This window comes from Crocodylus siamensis, chromosome 1, assembly GCF_052110815.1.
Source record: "Crocodylus siamensis isolate JL-2025a chromosome 1, ASM5211081v1, whole genome shotgun sequence".
NCBI classification, from domain to species: Eukaryota; Metazoa; Chordata; order Crocodylia; family Crocodylidae; genus Crocodylus; species Crocodylus siamensis.
The window spans coordinates 369,622,627-369,638,837 of record NC_143395.1 but is presented as its reverse complement, the minus strand read 5'-3'; the positions used below and the strand labels follow the sequence as shown (position 1 = coordinate 369,638,837).

The 16,211-nt window shown below is 43.4% G+C and overlaps 1 long non-coding RNA gene across 1 annotated transcript in view; it reads right to left on the bottom strand.

Moving 5' to 3' along the window:
- The window catches only part of LOC149875056 (uncharacterized), a 40,061-nt gene that overhangs the window by 11,704 nt on the left and 12,146 nt on the right, over positions 1-16,211 (bottom strand). Inside the window, exon 2 of the long non-coding RNA XR_016439122.1 lies at positions 12,002-12,065. This is a non-coding gene — a long non-coding RNA (uncharacterized LOC149875056). The remainder of the gene's footprint in view (positions 1-12,001; positions 12,066-16,211) is intronic.

Genomic DNA, 16,211 nt, shown 5'->3' with positions numbered 1-16,211 from the left:
GCATAGCCCCCGCTCCCAGTGCTGCGGTGCCCACATCCCACACCCTCCCACCTCCCTCCCCAAGTCCCATGCCCCCCACCCTGGCTGGGCAGCCAATCCCTCCCTCCCACTTCCACCCACTACAGCAGACTTACCAGCTGAAGGCAGCTGTGTCCAGCATGGTGAGGACTGCTATCTGTTTAGTCTATTGGCCGAATCTCTAAAGCAGCATCAAATCTTTGGATCTGATTTGGCCAATTTGGAGGGACAGTGATTTGATTCAGAATCCGAAGCGAATACTTGCCACTTCGCACAGGCCTGAGGTCCATACCCCAAGATGTGTTATACCTAGGGTATCCAAACTTTTATTAAGTTAAGAATTTAATGGAGAGTCATTAGGACTCCTTGAATGACCAGGACTCTTTCCCAGCAGGGTCCTATATAAAACCCAAATTCATAGAACATGAGGAAGTTGGGGGGCGGGGAGGGGGACTTGGTGAACATTTGCACAGACTTGCACTTGCGAAGAAAGATTCACTCTTACCTCCTGTATTTCTCTAGGATATATTCTAGAAAGACCCATGAAATCACAGGACACATGACAGGTGCCAGACACCTGAAATGCCCACCAATTTCAGCCAGGGACTCAACTGCTCACCATTACCTAAAAGCACTATGGTTTAGATTTAGAGTAAATATAATTCTGGAGCCTGAAAAATGCTGAGCATCTTTGTGTGTGGTGCTTCTAGGTAAGAGAAGACTCCAAGTACTTCACAATATGAGGTCAGCAAACCATAGGATGGAGCCTTTGGAAAATTATCAATCCCTTGTGTCTTGGATAGAAAATTCAGGGATAAGTCTGTCATGTTAATTAACAGACAAAAGGAAAAATATGCAAGAGGTTCTGTATATTGCAGTGTCTATGGAAAAATCAAATGGGCAGGAATGAAATTAACAAATTGCTCTTTATGAGTTGCACCATATGACACTTAGATAGCAATTTAGGGTTACTGTCAACAACCCTATCTCCTTGGAGACTAGCTGGCACTGCAGAGAAATATTAGATGGAAAATTAAGGTTAACAAAGGGTTTCCTACTGTTGTTCCTAGTACTATGAGCACTTTGCACAAGTTCTACTTCTGTTTAAATGAGGAGGAAAGGCACACAAAAAACATCCCAACAGAGCTCATGACTCTGCATCACAATCAGGCAGTACAGACCTCTACACAGATGGGGAGCCTTACTAACAAGAAAGACCCCTTTAGCAGGCAATGTGAACTTCTAGCAAAGCCCAATACAGACCTGGGGCCCAAACTAGTTTGGGGGGGGGGGTTCTTTAATGGATTTATTTGACACTTTAGTATGCCTCATAAATGTACTTACTTTTACAGTTCCTTGCATTTGCCAAAGATGCTTCATCTCAAATGCAGTAGCTCAGCTTCAGTGAGGTCTAGCTTTGACCTTTTGTGACAGGGAGTTTTTGATGTTCCTGTATCTCAGACAATCTATGTTGAGCCTGCTCTTGAGAGACTATGGCCACCCACAACTTCCAGTACAGTTTGTGCGCTAGCATCAGGCCCAATGCGAATGAGGAGGTTCAGTCATTTATAAACTCAGGCTTCTGGTGGTATCTGCCCTTTATGATGTCAAGTCTAGTTCATATTTCCATCAGTTTACCAATGCAAATCAGCAGAAGCACAGGCAATAGGCCTGTGTGAAGCAGAAAGTATTCACTTCAGATTTGGATTTGGTGTGATTTGGAGGGACAGTGATTACGATCTGGTGATTTAAATCACTGTCCCAATTTGATTCAGCCAAATCTGAATCTGAAGATAGTCGGTACTGAATCTTATTCAGCCATAGAGTATACAGGCAGGCAGTGCCAGCAGGAGCAGCTCGGGGAGCAGCCAGATGAGCCCCAGCTTGAGCCAGCAGCCCCAGGAGAAGCCGTGGCTCATCCAGCTGCCACCCCTCTGGGACAAGGCAGGCAGTGCTGGCAGCCCTGGGAGGAGCTGCAGGGGCTAGAGGGGAATTGAACCGGGAGCTGGGGGGAAGCCCCTGTTCATTTCCCCAGCCCCAAACCATCCCCCCAGTTCCCGGTTCGATTCCCCAGTTCCCAATCATTACCCCAGCCCCCGCGGCTTCTCCTAGGGCTGCCAGCACTGCCCCAGTGGGGGAGCAGTCCCAGTGGGGGAGCAGCCAGGGGAGCAGTTGGAGTAGCCATTGCTTCTCCCAGGACTGCCAGCTCAAGCCAGAGCTCATCCAGCTGCTCCCCCAGCTGCTCCCACCAGCACTGCCTGTACAGTCTATGGATGAATCTCTCCGAATCAATTTGGAGAGGCTTCCAATTTGATTCAGAAAGATTAATGGGTCTCCCAATTAGATTTGGATTTGGAGATTTGGGCGCCAAATCTCCTCCAATTCGAATCTGCTACCAAAGCTTTGCACAGTCCTACTAGGCAGCAATAGCACATGGGGCAAGACTGGCTCCTATAGTGACAGCTATTTTTTCACACTACCACAAATCAGGTATGAAAGAAGGATTACATGGAATTTTACAAGAACCATCATTTCTCTGAAAAACTTTTCAGTCTTCTTCAAAGGGAATATTTCAAAAGAGTAACAGTTCACTTCAGACAAGAACCCATCACATTGGGATGATTTAGTGAGGGATGTATTATCCTGCCTTGATCAGGGCGCTTAACTAGATGACCTCATAAGATCCCTTCCAGATATACTTTCCTATGATCCTATTAAATATTCAAATGTTTTCCCAAATTATCCAGACATCTTAAGCCAGACTATGCTAAAATCACTCTCCAGGATTTAGAGTTCGCTATAGTAAATGCCATATTTAGACAAGCAGCCATGCAGTTTTCACATGAATACAAATTGTCCTGCGGGCAAAGAAAGGTAAAGAAACTTCTGGGCTGTGTGAAGACAGACACAGCAACAAATAACTACTTATAGTCCCCTCTTCAGTGGGTTACCTGGAGGACATTACAGGTTGCAGGATCAAGCTCACTGTCTGGAAAAAAAAAATGCTGCTCTACAGCTACATCTGCAAGGAAAACTTGCCAATGCCAGGCAGACCTCAAACCACCAAATTTCAAGTTCCGTTCGACATGTAAAACTTTTGGTTGCCACATGAGTTCCTAGTTTGCCATTTTCAGTTCTCCCTCACAAAAGTCACAACAAAACACAAACAAAACAGAAGAGCCAAACTTGCTGCCCCTTGCCCAAGTTACCACTATTATTTACTTATCTCTTCATGACTAAACAATATATTTTGTGTGTGTGACCACTGCTTATTATACTGATGATTTGTCACTGTTGCCATGTACCCTCCTTGTCCATTTATTTTGTCCTTATCTCCCATCATCCAAACTCTGGAGCAGAAACCTTCTTTTCATGTAACGTGTAAAATAAAGCATCTCTGATGACTGAGCCAGTACTGGCACACAAAAAACCTACATTCAAATAATATTATTAAGGTTAAGAACTCACAGATGAAGAAAAAGAAGAATCAAGGCTGGCCGTGCAACTTTTATTTGGTCTATGTGCAGATGCTTTTTGGATAGTGCAAGTCAAGGATTATGCAATGAATCAGAGGTCTGTTGGAAAATATAGCTTTGTTGGAAATGAAGTGTCTGACAGACAGCAGAAGAATGACCAGACTAAAAAATCCTGGGTTTCATTCTAGGATCTGTAGAGAAAATGGGTTTTGTGGATATGGACTTTTCTGCCCATTTCCCCATAAGCTGCCTGCTCCACATCCCAGCTCGACATTAAGACTTCCCCTTACTTCCCAGCTTATTGTGTCATCTCCCAGCTTGCACACAAATGCTCCCAACAAATTTCTAGTCTGACCCCATGTTCAGCCAGTCCTCACTCCCCCTCCCCGGTTAGAATCTCACCTGTTCCACGGAGCCACCTCCCTGTTCCCCACCACGCCAATCCCGCCCCTCGAGTCACAGCTTCTCTCCACATTTGCATCAGCCTTGCCAGACTACGAGTCCCAGCCTAATCCTTTCCTTTGTTTCCAGTCTGGCTGTGCTCTCCTCTTCACTTATGAGCAACATCATCTTCCATGCTTCTGTGGGGCCTAACCATTGGCAGCACAGAAGAAATAGGATCTCTGCTCTCAATCCCAGTTGCTGTCCCTCATCTCAGAGAAGCCGGTAGCAGCAATTACAGGGAAAGTCCGTCTGAGCCCACACAGAGACAGGGTGAAGCAGGTTCCACGGCTCTGTGCAAGCGCCACATGCACAATCTGGTCAGCAGCAGTGTGGGTTCGAGAAGGCTCAGTGAGAATGGAAATTTCAGCAGCATCAGCTCTAGCAAGTCGCTACTGAGCAGGTTGCAGACTGAAACCTTTCAAAAGTCTTATCATTTGGGTTGGTGTTCATGGGGATAGTACAAGTTATTTCCTGGATACAAAGGCCACCATATCTGCCAAATGTTTAGTCCCTGCTCCAAAGCATGGAGCTGATAAAGCATTTCATAGAAAAGGTCACCAGAATTTTTAACACGAGCAAAACAGTGTTTTTCCTTGTGCTCAGAAACAGCTGAAACATCTGACTGACATTTCCCAAAAGCATTCAGCCTTCAGCAGACACCCAGCATTGAAAGTTTTGTGCCAACCGGCTAAAGCTTGACAAAATGAATGAAAACTGAAAACAGGGTCTAACAACAAAGTATCTGGCAACCTTACTGATGGGCAGTGCTACCAGACCAAACTATAGTATTTTCAATAGAATAGAAAATCTGGACTGGAAATGTCAAACCTATTTGCTATACACCTTCTTTCTGTTACACCCTTCTCCAACCTCTTCCCCCCAAGGTCCAATTATATTCTGCAAGGATTGAAGGCAGATTGCATGTTTGTTTCCTAGGACATGTATGCAGTAGTTTCTACTACAGCTGGTGGTTTAATACTACTGCACTTTGCACAATAGCACAAGATTATTCTCAAGCAGTCATTTAGTGTTCCATTCTTTCTGAAAAAGCCAAGAGTTTCTTTATCTAAATCCGTGTGAGAACACAGGAAACTGTGTTTCCCCAACTCCTGAAATATCTACCTCAGGAAGGAAGGTATATTGTCTTTTCGGTGCCTCTGTTTTGCTCATGAGCTGGTTAGCATGGCTGTTTTGCAACTGCACTTCTAAAGCAAACCAATCCAAATCTCCTCTGGAAATGCCGTGTTTGCAAGATAATGTTTATTTCTTTTTAACACAGAAAGACGGCTTGTTTTCAAGATTAAGCTCAATGTTATAAAAGACAATGCAAACATAGGCGCTCCACTGATTTGCATTAGCTGAGGATCTAGGCTGTAATAAACCTAAGCAACCTGGGGAAGAGTTAAAAAAAAAATAATTAAAAAATCATTCCACATCCTTGTTTTCACAGAGGGAAGTGGACTTTCTGAATGTTTTTGATTCAGTCCAGGGCAAAAACACCCTAATCTTTCTTCCCAGTATATGGAAAAATAATATCAGTACCCAAATACCTGTGGTTGGGTTATTTTTATGATATGCAATCCTCTAAAAGTGAGCTGAAATAATAACAGCAAAAATTAATTAAATCTTGAAATCCTACTCACTCCTTATCCATGTAAAATTCTCATGAGGCTTACTAGGAATTTTGCTAAGCAAAGGATCAGCAACATATTAGAGCAGCAGGCTGCCACTTCCCACCTGGCTAGCTCAACAGGCTGCCTTCCTTCCCCATCACTTAGGGATGCTGCTTCCCTTCACAGTGGTCCCTCCACAGTGCCCAAGCTGCCTGCCACCACTTCCACCTTGCACTACCTATTCTGCCAATTGCTGCCAACACCCATCCCCAAGAGCCATGAGAAGGAGAGAATTTGGTGGCGATAGGAATGGGCGTGTGTCATAAAGGATGAGAGGGCAGCAGGGAGGGCACTGGAGAAGGAGTGCTGCAGAGGGGATTGGGGCAGGGTGAAGAAGGGAGACTCATGAGACTAAGATGCATGTCACTGATCCTTTCTGCTACTGTTGGCTGGATCCAGTTACTTTGCAGGCTGTATCCAGCCTGTGGGCCACAGGTTGCCAACCCTGAAATGTGGCCCCCATGGCATCCAGCCTCTGTTCCCCAATGGTTGGGAAATTTGCCAGCAGGGGAACAGTGGCAATTATACAGCTACCCTCCCCCACTGCCAAACCAAGCCCCTCCCCACCACAGGGCCAGGCCATGCCCACTTTCCCCCCATCTTTGGTCCCCCACCTCCCCACAGAGCCAGCTTGGGACCAGGCCACATTCCTCTCTCCCCCCACCCTCCCCAGGGGGACCAGGTTGGGACTATATTAAGCCTCCTTCCCACCCACCCCCCCAGGGGACTGGGTAATGCCCCCACCCTACTGTAGGACCACGTGAAGCCTCTTTCCCCACAAAAGACCTAGTTTGAGACCAGACTTCCCCCTGCCCTCCTCTGCATGGTCAGATGGGGTATCTCCACACCTGCCCCATATTGGGACCACTCATCCAGGTCCAGCCCACTGCCCATCTGGCCCGCTGGGCAAAACATTTGAGCATCACTGCCCTAGCTAAGCAGCAAGTAAAAATAAGAGATAAAGATTCGGCCCAATAGTTTTACAAGTGGTAACATTAATATGCAAATATAGTTCATCGACATCTCTCTGTGGAATTACAGCCTTAAGTCAAAATAAGCTTTCTAGTAAAACCCAAAAGGTTTTTGTATAATAGAAAGGGAAGCAGAATTTTCAAACACAAAAGGCCACAATTCAGGAAAAGCATTTAAACATGTGCCTAATTATAACTATAAATGAATCTGACAAATCAGGGATAGAGCCCATGACCAGAGAAGATCAAACATAGGGCCTATAACCTAAAAAGGGAAAAAAGAGTGACCAAGACAACTGCAGGCCTGTTTGACTTCAAAAATCACATAAGGGCTTAGAACAAATATTGAAGAAAAGGTAATCAGAAAACAGGACAGAAAGCAACGTGGTTTATTCAAGGGAGATCTTATCAGAATAAGATATAGCAGGGTAACAGATTAGGCCTTGTGCACCTAATCTTTCTGTACTTCAGCAAACCATGTAGTATTATACCTTATTAAAAAAATATTAGTTAAACTGGAGTATATAGGGCTTATTACTATAATTCTGAGGTGAATTGGCTCAGAAGGAGACTACAACAGATGAGTTATCTGACTAGGAGAGAAGTTATTAGTGGTGTTCCTAGTAAACAGGTTTCAAGCCCCATTGTATTTACTATTTTCATTAGTGTCTTGGGTACAAGAACTATATGTGCACTTATGAAATCTGAAGATGACAAAGCTAGGAGGTATGGCCAATATGTAGTGGCCAGAGGAAGATTCAGATGGCCTGGTGAACTGGAGCAACAGAAATCATGCTGCATTTGGTAGGACAAAGTGCAAAGTAGTCATGCAGTTAGGAACTAACACCAGGAATTTTTGCTATAAAATGGAAACTCATAGGATGAAGACAAAAGTGACAATTTTCACCCAATTTGGCCACAGAAAGCAGTTTATACCTGTGACCAAGCACAAGTGCATCATTGCAGACAGCTTTAAAAATGGCTGATTGGGTGAAAATATGACCCCTCAACTAATGTATCAAATAAAAGCATTTCAAAATGTAGCAACTTTTGTAACTTGCATCTTCCAAGCTCCCAGCCTGTTGATGTTTTCAGAATGGGAGGGGGGAAGGGAGCAGAGGGAGTTCAGTCTGGGGGTTTTCCAGCCCCCCTTGGAGGGAGGGGCTGGGAGCCCCAAGAACCAGCTCCCTCCACTGCCTTTCCCACCTCCCATTCTGAAAACAGGAGCACTGGCAGAGAGCCCTGTCCATTGCTATGGGTACCTGTCTTCAGGCTCCCAGCCCACAACTAGATCCTCCTCTCCTCAGGAACCACCTGTGAATGTCTGTTTGGTCTGGGTAATGCAATTCAGAAGGCTTTGCAGAAATCATTCCGGGTTGCACCTATAGACTGGAGGCAACAGAAGTAGAAAGGGTCCTACAGACACTGGGTGATAATAGGATGACCATGAACCACTAGTGATGCAGTTCTGAAGACAACTAATGTAATTCTAAACTATTTGGTAGGGTATTTTTAGTAGAGACTGGGAAATATTACTATGACTGTACATACTACGACCCTGTTTAGAATACTGCATATAACTGTGGATACTTACGTTCAAAAAAAAAATACTACTTTAAATTGGAAGCAGGCTAGTAAGAGGTTAGAGAAATGGAGAGCCTCTCTTCTGAGAGGAATATAGCCTGTTTGGTTTATATAGCTTAGCAAAATGAAAGTAGAGGAGATATTACACTTCATACAAGTGTTTATAGGGTGAACATCAGGGAGGAAATAAAACTCATGATATGTGGGAGAGGGCAAAACTGAGGTCTGTGTGGACGCTTGTAGACAAATGCTTATCTGAACATTCAGAGGCATGGACTCGTGGCTGAGAAGCCCTCTTTCACTGTTATGTTCCTAACTCCCATTGCCTTCAATTCCCAACCTTAAGCACATTCCTGAATGGGCACAGGCATTCTTACTTCTGAACCATCCCCTCCATACCTCTGCTTGAAGAATGTTTCTTTTTATATGACCCACAAGCAGCTTCCTCTGACATGTCCATGTAATAACTTATGATGCCCCAATCATGCAAACACTTCATTTTTACTGCAGGAATTGGGGTCTGCTGATTTCGATAGACTGCCTCAATGAATCACTGACTTCTCATGTGCAAAGAAACAAAGTACATAGCTATCTATATGCCAGAGTGAGGCTTTAGACCAATGTAGTCATTGGGTAAATGAAACAAGGATCTTTTTCTAATTTTTAAGTTTAGCTAAAGATAACCAAACTTTGCAAAAGTTGCCAAGAAAAGCTTGGAGCCTCCTCCTAAGAATTGCTGAAGGTCTTCATTTCCTGATGAAGTTGGTGAGTATTAAAGTGATCAGTGTTTCATAAGATATAGCAAGATCTAAAACACAGTCCTGTACTGAAGGTATAAAGAGGATTCAAATGATGGCTAAGCCTTGTGCTATACCTCTGCACAGAGTCAGGTTCTACACTTCTTGCCTTCAGATGCTTGTTGATCTGTGAGACTTGGCATGTTCAGGTAAATCTGGTGGGGAATGGATGGTCCATAAGAAAATGAAAAGATGATTTGGGCATGTCTCTACCTCCTCCAGGCCATGCACAGCAGCCATGCCCTGAATCACAGCACCCCCACACCAGGTGCATGCTACACCTAAGCTTCCTTTAGTGCAGCATTGAGCACTAGCTAATCCATATGCCAAAGACAGAGATCTACTTATGCTTATCTGGTTGAGCTAATGGTGGCTACATTTTTAAGGGAGTAGCACAGCCATAATGGGTGTCCTGTGCTTATCTGTGGCATTCCCTAGCATGGTCAGAAATGATGTAGACACATCCTTAAGGGTTTCCCCTGCTGTCTCTTCAGCTTGTAAGTGGACATTTTTAAATCACTGAGACATTCACCTCTTAAATTCACAAGATGCTTCCTCTACTTACTGACTCAAACTTTAAACCGGATAAATACTTCCCAGCAACAAAACAATGACTAAAAAAATGACAATGTTCCCAGGCAGCTGTTATGCTGGCTTGTTAGTCTCTTTCTCCATTAATACAGATTACAACAACAACGACAATAATTTAATATACTTCTTTGAAGTATGCACATTCCTCTTTGGCCCTGGCACATACCACAGTTATGGCACAAATAAGGTGTTAATCATGCTTTACATAGTATCAGTGCTACACATGCAGCTGATTTATGGCATCATAAAGTGACAAACCAGAAACAAAGATATTCCACAAAATATGTAGAACTTCTCTGTGACTTGTTTGTATGGCGTCATAAATTGTACTTCCTGCCACGACAGTCTGGCATGGCAGAAGGCAAAATGTTTGAGACAGGACATGAATAACTGTTCTGATCCAAATTGCACCATTATTTTAATATCTGCCAGGGGACTTCTAGTGCCTATTCAAGCACACAATGGCCTGAAAAGATAGCATAGTGTCCTAATGTTTATGAAATCAAATAATTTTTCAGAAACTTTTCAGAGTATACCCATTGTCCATTGCAGTCTTCTCTACAAACCTCTATGCAAAGACAGACAGAAAGTTGGGTAAGAGGGCATTCATACACGTGCTCCAGGAAGCAGGGGGGTGCTTTAGAGTGGCTGAGAGCCTCTCTAATTAAAGTGTCCACAGCATCATGTGCATCAGTGTCCCTGTCAAATGAGCTTTAGTTAAAGCAACCCTGCCACCACTTTTCAGCATGGGACACTAATATACATGATGCTGGAGTCTGCTGGAGAACAGTAATTACCATACTTCAGCAGACTCAATTAATTGAGTCTGGTTTGATACGCTGTAATTACAGCATGATGGAGCAGCCTCACTGCACATGTATAGGTGCCCTGAGAAACTAACTGCTTCAAAGAGGTATGAGCTTTTACAGACAAAAACTGCTTCATCAGACCCCTAGGTCTTATCTCAGGTACCATATGGCCCTGCCTTTTGCCTGACTACAGACTAACACAGCTAGCCACCCCTATGCAAAGATAAAACTTCTTAGAGGGCTCCGTAATAAGGCATATGGGACATTGATCAAAGACACCTTAATACTGGTTTTATGTTCTGCATCTGTTCTTTTTACAATTCATGCTCCCTGCTGTCCAATTATCTGTGTGCAATAGCCTTGGGTGGTTCTTTGGTACAAGGCAGTGGTGTTCAAACTCTGGGCTCCATGGGATGGATGAGTAGTTTGGGGCTGGTCCACATCCAGCTGGATGAGTAGTGTGGGACTGGATCCCACATGGGGTCAGGTCTGGAAAGCCCAGATCCCACCTTGTGGCACCGAGATCCAGCTTCACATGCCCGGATCCTGCCTCACCACCCAAAACAAATCCTGTACCACCTTCACCCCAAGTACCCACAACAGGTCTTGGTCTGCCCCAGCCCCAAGTACTTAATCTAGCACACAGGGCCACACTTTGTCTGCAGGGCTCCCCATGGGTCCTGAAATTTGGCAGCTGGAGCACATCAATTAACCCTGCACTGCTTCCCCACTGCCAAATTTTCAGAACTGTGCAGAGCCCTGTGGGCCAGATGACAGCTCCATCGGCCGACAAGCCCGGGTTGAACACCATTGGTGTTCAGTCAGAAATAAAGGAGTTGCATCTCATTAAAGGAGAAGTCTCAGAGTCATTCTTGATCCTATGCTTCCAAAAGAATTGGCCGGTATTGCTTCTGTATGCTCACGTTTTTACCACTTGAAGGATATGGCAGTCTCTCTCCCTGGCTGACGTAGGAATTCTTATGTGTTTAATATCTGAAGTTCATTTAAGATATAAGAAACTTGTGGTACAACTGTACATAGGACCTGTTACTATACCACATTCACACTCATTTAATATAATCAGCTGCTAAGTACGATAGTCTCATACAACCAACTTTCTTGCAGGTTTTTTTTTTGTTTTTTTGTTTTTTACAAATCATGAAGCAGCACAGAAATGAGGGCCAATCTGTGTGTTTTTTAAATATTGCCAAATACAAGATCCTGTTGTAGGCTCTCAGGAAAGGACACCATCTAATATTTATTAAAAAAGGCAAATCTGTTGTGACAAAACCCTGGGGTGTCAGGGTGCTCCCAGAGATCTGCCCTGCATTGTGTAAGCTTACTGGACCCCACTCTGCTGAATGGGTATGTCCTGTGTTATTAATTTGCCCAGGAATCACAATTTAGAATATGGTAAAACAAAAAAAACTTACAAAAACTGACAAAACCCTTGTCCTATTTTCAAACCAGCACCTAGCACTCCAAAATTTCTATGAAACACCCCCCAGGGTCAACAGCTCCTCAGTCACAGCTAGCTCACTCCACTAGGGACCTCTCATCTATCCCACCTCACAAGAACCCCCTCTCCTAACTGCCATTCCTCCCAAAATACTGCACACAGCCACCCCCTCCACCTACCTCAGGGGAGCTGGATGATCTTCTCGAGCGTCTCAACCCAATGTCACTTTATGCACCTTGGAACCTAGACCAAAGAGGCAGCAATTAAATGTATTGGAAACACACTTATTACAGGGCAATGCATCATAGATACTAACTTCTATACAATTTTCATGGGCAATTTCCCATATTATTATCATGTCCCTATTGTCTTCTATGGGACTAAGTCCCATAAATATACTTGACATTTACAATACCATCAAAAGCTTTGAGGTTTTCTGGCAAAAGCTCCAAAACCCTTGCTTCCCATTTCTCCCACTCTATAGACAGCTCTGCGACATGCAGACGCAGAACTTCACAGAACTACCATGTGCATTCAACTAGCCCTGCACTTTTAAACATAGAAATCTGACTTTTTAAAATGTCATTGTCCTGAAATATTGCATCAATTCCCTTTTCAAACACGTAAGTCTTGAGGACACCCTCTTTAGAAGCTCTGTTTTCTAGCTGTCAAATGCTGACATACTCTACTGACCATTTCCAGTCACTCATACCTACTCATACCTTTCTCTTCTGGACAAATCTCTTCCTATTAGCCAGTCTTTGAACTGCTCCTGCCTAGGAAACACTCTGGTATGGAAAGCTGAAGAATCACACTGCACTAGAGGCATCGTGACTAGAGACTTCAACATAACATGGCAAAAAACTCTCATTTGTATTTGCTCCTTCTTGAAATTTGTGATCTGAAACCCTAAGAGGTTGGTCTGCTAATTCATATGTTACCTTCAATGACAACATCCACAAAGGTCCAGGCTTCTAGCCTCTCAATACTAGATCAACTTTTCCCAAGTGGGGATGTGTTCCTAACACTGGCTCCAAACTATTGTCACCAATATCACCCAGATTCTCTTGAAAAGCGGCTCAAGGACTCACAATCCACTATCCAGGAGAATGTATGTTCCCTTCATTCATAGGCTTCTAAACTCTTCTGAATTAATCATTGTTCCGAGGCTGACAGAAATAACTCCGGGACTATAATACTGGTTAGTGGAGAGTCTCTCCTGAGAGCTAGGAGTATGTTGAACCTGTAAATAATGGAACCTTGGCAATAGCTTCCACCGGATAATATCCATTTCCTCCCACTAAACTCCACTTCCACCATGAAATATCCTTAAAAGGATCTTTTAAATTTAGGTAGTTATTTTGCCAGTCAGATAGCTATTTAGTTTTCCTCCTTGGTATCAGCGGCCATGTCTACATGAGACACTGGCTGAACAGTAACCAAAGTTACTGCACAGTAGCATCCCCAGATGGCTTTTTGGTGATGCTGACTCCACGGTAGCTCATTACTACTGCAGAGTAGCATTGCATCATGCTTTGTGCCATGTGACACTACTGCACAGTAGTAATGAGTTACTGTGCCGTCAGCATCTCGCATAGATGCAGCCAGTGTGTACCAGGCTGGAATGCTTTCAAATTACCAGGATGCAAGGATGTGCATCCAATATCTGCAAAGGCTCCGACTGTCAGACAGTCTATTGACTTTATTAATTCACTGTTAGTAAGTCCCTCATCCTTCAGTCTCTGGTGCCTGGTTTAAAATTTAGATGCTCTCTTTCTTGCCTCACTAAATATATAGCAACATGGTCCGGTCTGCTTAAAGCAGACATCTGCATATTTTCCTTCAAAACTTTGATTCCTCCCAGGGCAATTAGTCAACCCATGGAACTACAACCCAGTATATGAACACAGCTATACTGCTTTCAGGAGGAGAGGCAGTAAGGCAGAGTAGCATGGCATGTTTGGGTAGTCCACAGATTGGTATGGTAGCTTCATGGTGTGGACATGCCCACAGTATCTCTCAGCAACTGTTCCATGAAACCCAGGCTTGATTTGTGGAAGGTCCAGCTACTTCTAGGAACTAGATATTCAGTTCACTCCACCTCCACTTTGCCCAAAAGCCCAAAATATTCTAAGCAGATGAATTTTGATCCAAGCCTTAATGATACCAGGCATATGTACAGATGTTAGGGTCTTTTTGACAAACTTATTCATCATTATAGATTGTAAGAGAATAAGAATTTTTCTTGATCTTAATGATCAATCTGAAATATTTGAGGGTCAAGTTTTGAGGTTTAAGGATCAAGATTTAGGCAAACATTTTCTACATTTGAACATATAAGAGGCAATTCCAAGAATCCCAAGAAGTGGAGTTTTTCCAGGAAGATGCTGATCCACAAAGAGGGAGGTAGTTAGTGTAATAAGTAATACAGTAAATGTAATAAATCTGGCCACTCTATTCAGCACTCATAAAGCCTCACCTTGAGTGCTGTGTCCAGTTTAGGCCCCACACTTCAACAGTGATGTGAACAGTTTGGAAAGAGTCCAGCACAAAACAGCAAAAATGATTAGGAACATGATATTTATGAGGAAGAAAGGATAGAAAAAACTAGAGCTATTTAATCTGGAGAAGACTGAGGCGGGGTTTGATCATTGTCTTCAAATATCTGAAGAGCAGTTACAGAGAGGATGGGGATGGGCTTGTTTTTTTGACCACGGGGGACAGGACTAGGAGCAGCAGTCTCAAATTTCAGCAGGGGAAATTTAGGTTGGAGATTAGGAAGAGCTTCGTAAATGGGAGGGGGAAGGAGAGGGTCAAGCACTGAAACAGACTATCTAGCTGTGAAATGCCTATGCATGCAGGTGTTCAAGAACAGGTTAGACAGCCACTTTGCTCAGATGGTTTAGTCAGGGATGATCCTGCTTTGAGCAGCAGGCTGGACTAGATGACCTTGTGAGGTTCCTTCTAGCCATACTTTCCTATGATTCTATGAACTAGTAAGTATCAAAATTTAACTGTAAATGGGGAATCATAACCAAGTGGGCATCTTCCTAATGGGATCCAGTAAGGATCAGTTTTCAAACAGCATCATAAGTGAGCTCATTGGCTTGTCCTCAGGATCACATTAATCAGCTTCCTCCAAGTTTGTATAACTGTGGCTACACCCCTTCTTGCTCAGGAGCTAGCACGTGCAGAGCTGTGCAGGATGTTTGAAACCAGAACTACCACAAACAATGAAATAGCAGTCGCAACGTGATCTAAATTTGGAAAAGTCACCAACACAGAGTGATCTGTAAGTCTTGGTAAGTTGGGCAAAATATTCATTTTAATAGAGCCAGGTATAAATTCAGACATCTTGGAACAAGACACAGAGTCAGTGCTTATAGAGTGGGGAATTCTTCCAGGCACAAGCAACTCTGAAAATGACATAGGTAGTAGCAAGGCAGATAATCAACTAAACTCCAAGTGTGACACTGTAATCAGAAGGGGGAGTGAGAACCTTAGATTTCTAGTAGGACTACCTCAAGTAGGAATAGGGAAGATATATTTTCTCTTTATTTAGCACTGCTGTAACTACTGCTGGAATGCTGTATCCACCTCAGGAAGAACATTAATGACTTGGAAAGGGTTTAGAGAAGAGCTACAGAAATGATAAAAGACATGGAAAAACATACCTGAGAATGAAAAACCCCAGGGTTACCTATACATGTGCTCAGAGGTGGGAGGGGAGGGGGCATTTTATTTAGAGCAGTTCCCAGTCAGCCACTCTAATTCAAATGCCTCACCATCACATGTATTAAGCCCCGCATTTTTTTTAAATGGTCATGGGATGCTTTATTAAAGCCTTATTTGATGAGGTTTAGTTAAAGCGCCCTGCAGCCATTTAAAAATGTTTCTACTTCAATTTAGAGAAGGCAGTGATTGGTAACAAAAATACAAAAACCCTTTCAAATTCATCTGTGCATTTGCTGGCTAATGAGAAACAAGGAATGAACTGAAGACCCCCCTCTGATCCAGCATATTTCAAAACAAGTACTTGTACTACTTGTTAAACTAGCACCACTCCAAATTAACATCAATTTCTGGTTGGAGAACTACAGCTGTGAAGGTTTTTCTTTCTTTTCTTTTTTAATTTCTCCACATGGTTGAAGATGAAGGAACAGGATTTTTTCACATTACTAAAAGCTTACCTGGGGCAGACACTGATACCAAAGAATATCACAGAATCATACAGTCATACAGAAACACAGCTAGGACCTCACAAATTCATCCAATCCAAAACTCTGCTCAAGGCAGGGGAAATAATAACTGCAGTGAGACTTGAACCCACAGGCTAGGGACAGAAGTTACACATAAACTGATTTAAGTGATCAGAAACTGCTTTAAACC